At 38.2% G+C, this 7,888-nt stretch overlaps 1 long non-coding RNA gene across 1 annotated transcript; it reads left to right on the top strand.

The window, feature by feature from the left end:
* The first annotated feature begins 410 nt into the window (after positions 1-410).
* Positions 411-5,736, top strand: LOC129640881 (uncharacterized). Its single transcript, XR_008709019.1, has 3 exons — positions 411-491; positions 3,122-3,188; positions 5,556-5,736. It is a non-coding gene; the product is annotated as an uncharacterized LOC129640881 (long non-coding RNA).
* The last annotated feature ends 2,152 nt before the right edge of the window (positions 5,737-7,888 follow it).

Genomic DNA, 7,888 nt, shown 5'->3' with positions numbered 1-7,888 from the left:
AATAAATCCATATTATAAAAGCACAACTCAGGAAGACCAAGATGGTACTTTTTTTTAAACTATCTTTCCTCCATTATGGAAACAGCCTTAAGGTGCTGAGGGTAGCCTATGTGCCCTTGTGGAATTCTCAGTCTTTCTAGTTCTTGCTTAAGCTATTATATTTTGTGTGCCTCAAATCCTTTAACAGAAATATTTGTTTTACTGAAATGCTTTCTACTAGCTTCATGTTATATAAAGGAATGGAAATAGATTATAATTAGGGGATTATATTCTATATACAAGCATTTTACTTTGTCATTACCTGAATTATAAGCTTTGCCTTTAGAATATAGATAACAATATAACAATAATTATTGACTCACTTGTTTAAAAATGTTTAATTTATAGCAGCTTTTCTCGCTTCTTTTTTGCAGTCTGTTACTGTAACAGTGACAAATTCAGACACAGTGAATGATGTTATCAATATGTCACTTTCAAAGCTAGGAATAACTGTAAGTTACCTGCAAGTTATTTTTAGTTAAAAAACCAACTTTGATTTTTGAGATTTGTGTGTGTATGTGTATGTCTGTGTTTGTGTATAATGTATCTATTATCATAAGACAGCTGATTATTTCAGATAACTCCATCATATTTGGTAGAATTTGAAGGCAGCCAAACTATATTAATAACCTATGTGTGTGTTAGTCACTTAGTCATGTCCTACTCTTTGAGAGCCCGTGGATTATAGCCCACCAGGACGCTCTGTCTATGGAATTCTCCAGGCAACAATACTGAAGTGGGTTGCCATTCCCTTCTTTGAGGATCTTCCCAACCCAAGGATCATACCTGGGTCTACCATATTGTAGGCAGATTCTTTACTGTCTGAGCCACCAAGGAAGCCCCTTAATAATCTATACAGATGTGTTATTTGTGTATTCCCATTATAAATTTTGTGTGAACTGAAGTCATAGCACAATGAAATCAGGCTATAATTTTACAGTTTTAAGGAAAAAATGTATTTTTATTATATACACACACACACACACACACACACACACACACACCCCCACATAGACAAGAAAATATTTATGATTCTAAATATTTCCTCCTCTATTGGATTATTCTTTTTGTATCTTCTTTCCTGATTCCTCCTGTCCCATCTCCATTTACCCTGATTGCGCCTGAGGACTCAATCTCAGTATGAGAAAATCCTAAATGATATGTTTTGTTGTAAATCTGATGTAAAGACCACCTGGCAAGAAGCTACATCCCCTTGATGCAGGTCCTATAATGCAATGGCTAATGCCTCTTGTGAACTGCTGAAGAAGACAAGTTCTGAATAAGACCATGGGTCTGGAAGCGTTTGTGTGCACATCTCTTTCATCTCATTTTGTTTTCAAGTGTCTGCTCTTTTATGTTTTGATAGGACTGTTATGCTTGTTAAACATTTTTTAGTGAAAGAGATGGCTATGTTTGAGGATGAGGGTTCAGAAGCAGAAAGAGGAGTGGAACATTCAGATGGACAGAACTGAACAAAGCACTTGTAAAGCATAGATCCTTATATAAAATTATATATATTTATATATATATATATACATATCAATGTGTAAAATGTACATATAAATATAATTATGAATACATATTTATACATAAATGTGAAAATGTCTTGCTATTGTGATATGACATAATTACAATATTCATATTTGTGTTTCTCAATGGTATAATAAAGCCCCTTAAAACCTCAAGACAGCCAGAATTTGGTATAAGACATCAAGATTTCTGTAAAAATATAATTTAATAATACATTTTAAATAAAATTGAATTCATATGCATTGAGTACAGCACCCCTCTGCACTGATTTCTAATCTATATGATATTTATGCCCTGAATGAGAGTCAAATCTTAGAAGAAAGTGGCTTTAGGGATAAGGTTGGGGAGACTGATTAATGTTAGAACTCATTTTATTTCATTTTTGTAACTTTCCTTTGCTTAACGTGATCAATCTCACTAGACAAAAAATTTCTATTTCAGTGAATAACTAGGGTTATTTGCCTATATATATATATATATATGCCTGATTTATGGGATTCCATCATAGTTTTTCCAGTTTTTACCTTAAAAGAAAAGATTTTTATCAGCTCTCTCATTTCTATTCGCAATGCCATTTTAAGCCTATTTAGTCACATGTGTGTGTTTGTGTGTGTGATTGCGTCCATACCTGGGAGCTTACTTCCTTCATGGCAAGGCCGTGATTTTTAATCAGGAGTCAAAGGTAAGTGTAGTACCTAGTACCTATCACCAACAACTCTATTTCAAACATCTTTTGCTTTATCTTCTCCTGGAGGGCTCTTTAATTTAGCAGTCTTTGTAATTTATACTTGTTTCAAATGGGATATTCAGAATTCCTAGGCAGGGATTCTGCTGGAAGAAACTGTTTTCTACATCTGACTCCTTCTTCAGGTTAGAGTCCTTGTCCCTTCTCTCCCTTGAGTGGTGCTTGCCTACATCACAGCCAGTAGGCTGCCATCTACTCAAGGCCTCTTGGGCATCTGTCTCATTGTGTTAACAGTTGCTGAGCTAATGCTGCCTTTCAAGTTTTACTTTGTTCAGGAATAGTCATGGCAGAGTATGTGGCTTTCTGGACAACATGCTTGACTGGGCAGGGACATTTTAAGGCAAAAGCCAGAATTCTCCAAGGAGTCTCAAAACAGCAGAAAGCAGGATTCTTGAGATTAGACTTCTCTTCCATAGTGAAGAGAAGTTTTTTTTTAATTATTTTATTTTTTATTTATAATTTATATATTTATTTATAATTTTATTAAAAAGTACTATGTTTTGTTTTAATTCATGGACCGCCCACAAAGTGAGAGGCTGCCTGTGACTGCACTGTGGCTGCACAGATCCTCAGCCTTTATCCAAAAGGACAAGAATCTCAGTCGATCCATTGGAGGCTATGAGAGAGGGGCAGGGGCTACTGGAATCAGCATTGTTCACTCAAAAATTGTTGCCACTTCCACGGACCAAATAGCATTTATCCTGGCCCAAATTCTCCTTTTGAAAGTATAGAAATGCTAAGGAAATGAGTTCTTCAAGTACCTACTAGGAATATTTGCTGTGACACATAGTTCTTTTTCTTTCCAAGGGCTCTGAGAAAGATTACCAGTTGTGGATCAGTTCTGCTGAGAAAAAGACTTCATATCCACTTACTGGTAAGTGTCAGGGAAAACCTAAGATGGAGCTGGTTGGGATCCAAATTGTAACTTTAAAGTCTCAAAGTAATGGTTGATCAGTCTTAAGCTTAAATGCCCTTAAACTGAAAATCTCTTGCAGTATTCATTTATACACGTCTTAAATAATTCTAAGCACCTGCTCTCTCCCAAGCACAGATAGCATCTCTTCATGCAGCAGCTTATGGTCTATTTGGGAACAGCAGTGTGGATTTTTCTTCTTTACTTTTTCCACTTGACAAACAGAGTTGTCTTGAAAACAATTACTTACTTACTCTCTATTTACTCACTTAGGTAGGAAAGCAACACAAGCGGGAATTTCTTTTGCTCATACATTATTTTTCATATTCCAGTCTTGACGTTCTCAGTTCCATTTCCTAACTACTGAGTTGTCTCTATTTCGTGATCATCTTCTAAAATCCAGCCATACCTCTGCCCTCAAGTACATTTATTTAATACCTATTCTGTGCCCAAAGCTTTTCTCAGCATCATAAAGAAAATGAAATAATCACAATCAGACACTTAGATTCTTCACTGACTAAAAACCACCTGCATGTGCTTTGCTGTTTCTCAAGCTGAGTTCACTAGCACTGCTCTTGAAATTTTTGATAAATAGACTACATCTTTCCTAAAATAGTTATCATAGCAAGTTAACTAAAAATAATAATGCACATTCTTGGATGAGCAAATCTGTCAGGGGTGGTCAGTGAAAAAAGGAGGAATTAAAACAAGGGCAAAGACAAAATCTGTAGTGGAACCTGCAATATAGTCATGGTGACAATGACTTCCACTAGAAATCTTAGAGCACTTCCTCTTTTAACTTTTTTCATCTGTTCAACAATCCTGTGAGTCTATTACTCTTTCAAGTGATCTGAGGAACATTTTCATGTGGTCTGAAGAATCTAAACAACTAAGTTTTTTCTGTGATATGTATATTCCCAGTCTTAGAATACATAGAGTCACCAAGTATAAAGCTGAAGACAAAACCACCTCACCCATTTCATGTGTTTTTCTTGTCTTGTTGACATCCTTGTAAAAGTCAGTCAGCAGTAAAGTGAAAAAAAATTGAATATTTAAACATATTTAGTTTAATAAAATGCATTAATTTAAATAAGACCATGTAGATGACAACTTCTAAGCTTAGAACAGCCTCAAACAGCATGGCTGGCTCTGAGGACTCCTAAGAGGCTGTCTTTCATGCTGCTGCCTCAGCAGTCATTCTGAATGCGCTTCTTAACATGTTCTCAGCTCACAATTATGGATTAGCTCCTGGTTATCCTGGTGACTTGGTTGTATTTTACTACTCTCACAGAAGCTTCTTTTGCCTTAAAGGATGGAAGTCGCTGTGATTCTTGTTCTGAATAGAGCACTGACATTGTGTTTATGCCAGATGTAAAGCACAAGCAAGAACTCCTCCAGTTGCATTTAATAAATCAGAAACAAAAGAAAAGGAGCTTTCATGCAATTCTTTAAAGATGGAATCCACAGGACAGCACAGGGTCTTAGAGAATTCTATGGAGAGGAAACAATTTATAGCATGAAAGAGCAAAACAAATCACTTGGCAGGCAACTCCCGATGATTTCTGGTGTGGTTTTCCACTCTGTAAACACCGTTTTGCACTTCTGGGTTTTCTCGGCCGTGCAGGCTTGTCTCTGATCACTGTCTCGTAGGAAACCCCTTAGAGGGAAGCAGCAGCGGGAGGGAAACATTAAGGCAAACCACCCCACTGCACTCTGCCTACTGAACTGACAAAAGGAAATGGAAAATCTGTTAAACTGACATGTGGGACAGAACACTGATCAGAGCCATTCTTAACATACATAGTCCGATTATTTTAAAAATATTAAGCACCAATGCTTATTAATATATTTACTTTGATCCTTATGAGTCTATGTGTGAGGGTCAGTGTTTCAAAGGAGGAATGTTAAGGCTAGCATTTTGCCTAAGATGTACAGGTGTAGTGTGTCAAGGCAGAAACTAGAAGGCCATAAATATTCTCAGATGGAAACACAATGAAAGTCAATATTGTGCAATTCACTGATGAAATGCCTTCCAAGCCAAGCAAGGTGTCTAAAAACATTTTTCTTGTTATGTTTTAAACTCTTCTGTTTGGGCACCTGCTTTTTGCAGCGTGTCCCCTTGAGAGAGTGCACATTGTGCTTACTCGGGAGTCACAGCCTTCTCTACCCAGAAGCCCCTGAAGGTCAGCAGTCACACCAGTGTGGCATACTCGCTCACGGTAAAGTGGGTTTGATCCCACCCATCACCATCGGTCTGAATCTGTATTTAGCTTTTTCTCCATATAGGTCATGAACATCCTTATGGAATTAAACTGAGCTATATTCCAGGTACTGGGCTGCTGCAGCAGGAACTGGAGGGCTCCACTTCTGCTTCTGCCCTCCAGGAGGCCTTCCTGGAGGGGCCCCAAGAGATCCAAGACCAGTTTATCCTGAAACCCAGGCACTCAGCCAGAAACCAAGCCAGGAATCAGCGAGGGAAAGGTGAGCCCCTTCCCTTCCTGCAAGTGGCTTCTCTTGGCTCTTGTCTCTACTCCTGAAAACAAACTGTTGACGTACAGACAGTTCTCCATGTGGGGCTGGAGGGCAGTATAGGCAGGCACCAATTCCACCCAGAATCAAGTCCAGAGAAGCCCCAAAGGTCTGAAATCAAGACCCAATTCACTTCTAGGAAGGCTTTTTTTTTTTTTTATTAGATTCCTCTAGGTAGACAGCATAGCACTTCCTACATATAGTTATGTATTCACACATCTGTGTGGGCTTTGCTGGTGTCCTAGATGGTAAAGCATCTGCCTGCAACACAGGAGATCTGAGTTCAATCCCTAGGTCAGGAGGATCCCCTGGCAAAGGGAATGGCTATCAGCCACACCAATATTCTTGCCTGGAGAATCCCACTGACAGAGGAGCCTGGCAGCCTACAGTCCATGAGATCACAAAGAGTCGGGCATGACTGAAAAACTTAAAGACACATACATAAACACACATACACACACACACACACACACACACGCATCTATGTATCTTATTAGAACATGAGCTTCTTATGGCCTGGAAACACACGTTCCCCATCCCAAGGTTTTGTCTAGTATCTCGGGCCCCTCACAGGAGGTGCTTAGATGACTGTGTGGCTTAGAGAAGACCCAGAATCTATTCTGGGCTTAGGCTGAAGTGGACTTGGACATTCTGGTTAGACTTGAACTCTCTCTCTTTTTTTTTACATTAGTATATTTATTGAAGAAAATATATTTCAAAAAGAACAGTAAACCATTTGCTATTTGCTAGCAAAATTAATTGTCTCTCAGTGTATTTTGTAATTATGAAAGTCCAAATGCTCCTGCATATAGTCTATAAGCAGAGAAGGTAAATTATCAAGCACCTTGGTCAAATATCTATTTATAGAAAATCTAATATTCGGTTTTAACTAGTTTAAATTAGAGTCTTGCAATATAATTCAGTTATCAATATTCTTATTTTTCCTGTCAGTAAACTGAATGTGCTAGTTCTCTTTTGGGGAAGACTGTAGTTTAAATTAGGGTCTTGCAATATAATTCAGTTATCAATATTCTTATTTTTCCTGTCAGTAAACTGAATGTGCTAGTTCTCTTTGGGGGAAGACTATTTTACTCAATATTTTCCTATGCTTTTGATTTTCGAGAGAAGAGAAATCTTAAGACACTTGTGTTTGAATGTCTGGTATTGTGCCTAATGAATAGTTTACTAATTAATGTTATCATTAGTAAAATGTTCATTCTGATTACTTCCCATGCTGGTTTAAAGTGACCTATGATAAAAGACATATATCCATTAGGTATGTTTTGGATTGACATGTACACACTGCTCTATTTAAAATGGATAACCAACAAGGACCTGCTCTATACCACAGGGAACTATGCTGAATACTCTGTAAGAACCTAAATAGGAAAAGAATTTGAAGAAAATAGATATATGTATAATTGAATCATTTTGCTGTACACAAGAAGCTACCACAACATTACTAACCAGTTATACTCCAATATAAAATAAAGCATTAAAAAAAGAAAATAAACTTTCACAGAAGACAAAAATAGCAATAAAAACTAAACAACGTTGTTCAGTTCAGTTCAGCTCAGCTCAGTTGCTCAGTCACGGCCGACTCTTTGCCACACCATGGACTGCAACACACTAGGCCTCCCTATCCATGACCAACGCCCAGAGTTTACTCAAACCTATGTCCATCGAGTCAGTGATACCATCCAACCATCTCATCCTCTGTCGCCCCTTCTCATCCCGCCTTCAATCTTTGCCAGGATCAGGGTCTTTTCAAATGAGATAGCTCTTTGCATCACGTGGCCAAAGTATTGACAACGTTGCATCTTCAGCAATAGTCCTTCCAATGAACATTCAGGAATTATTTCCTTTAGAATGGACAGGTTGGTTCTCCTTGCTGTCCAAGGGACTCTGAGGAGTCTTCTCCAACAGCACAGTTCAAAAGCATCAATTCTTTGGTGCTCAGCTTTCTTTATCGGAGAAGGCAATGGCACCCCACTCCAGTACTCTTGCCTGGGAAATCCCATGGATGGAAGAGCCTGGTAGGCTACAGTCCATGGGGTCGTGAAGAGTCAGACACAACTGAGCGACTTCACTTTCACTTTTCACTTTCATGCACTGGAGAAGGAAATGGCAAC

The sequence above is a fragment of the Bubalus kerabau genome, unplaced genomic scaffold, assembly GCF_029407905.1.
Source record: "Bubalus kerabau isolate K-KA32 ecotype Philippines breed swamp buffalo unplaced genomic scaffold, PCC_UOA_SB_1v2 scaffold_50, whole genome shotgun sequence".
Classification (NCBI taxonomy): domain Eukaryota; kingdom Metazoa; phylum Chordata; class Mammalia; order Artiodactyla; family Bovidae; genus Bubalus; species Bubalus kerabau.
Note: the sequence above shows the minus strand (reverse complement) of the source record. Positions and strands in the feature narration are given on the sequence as shown.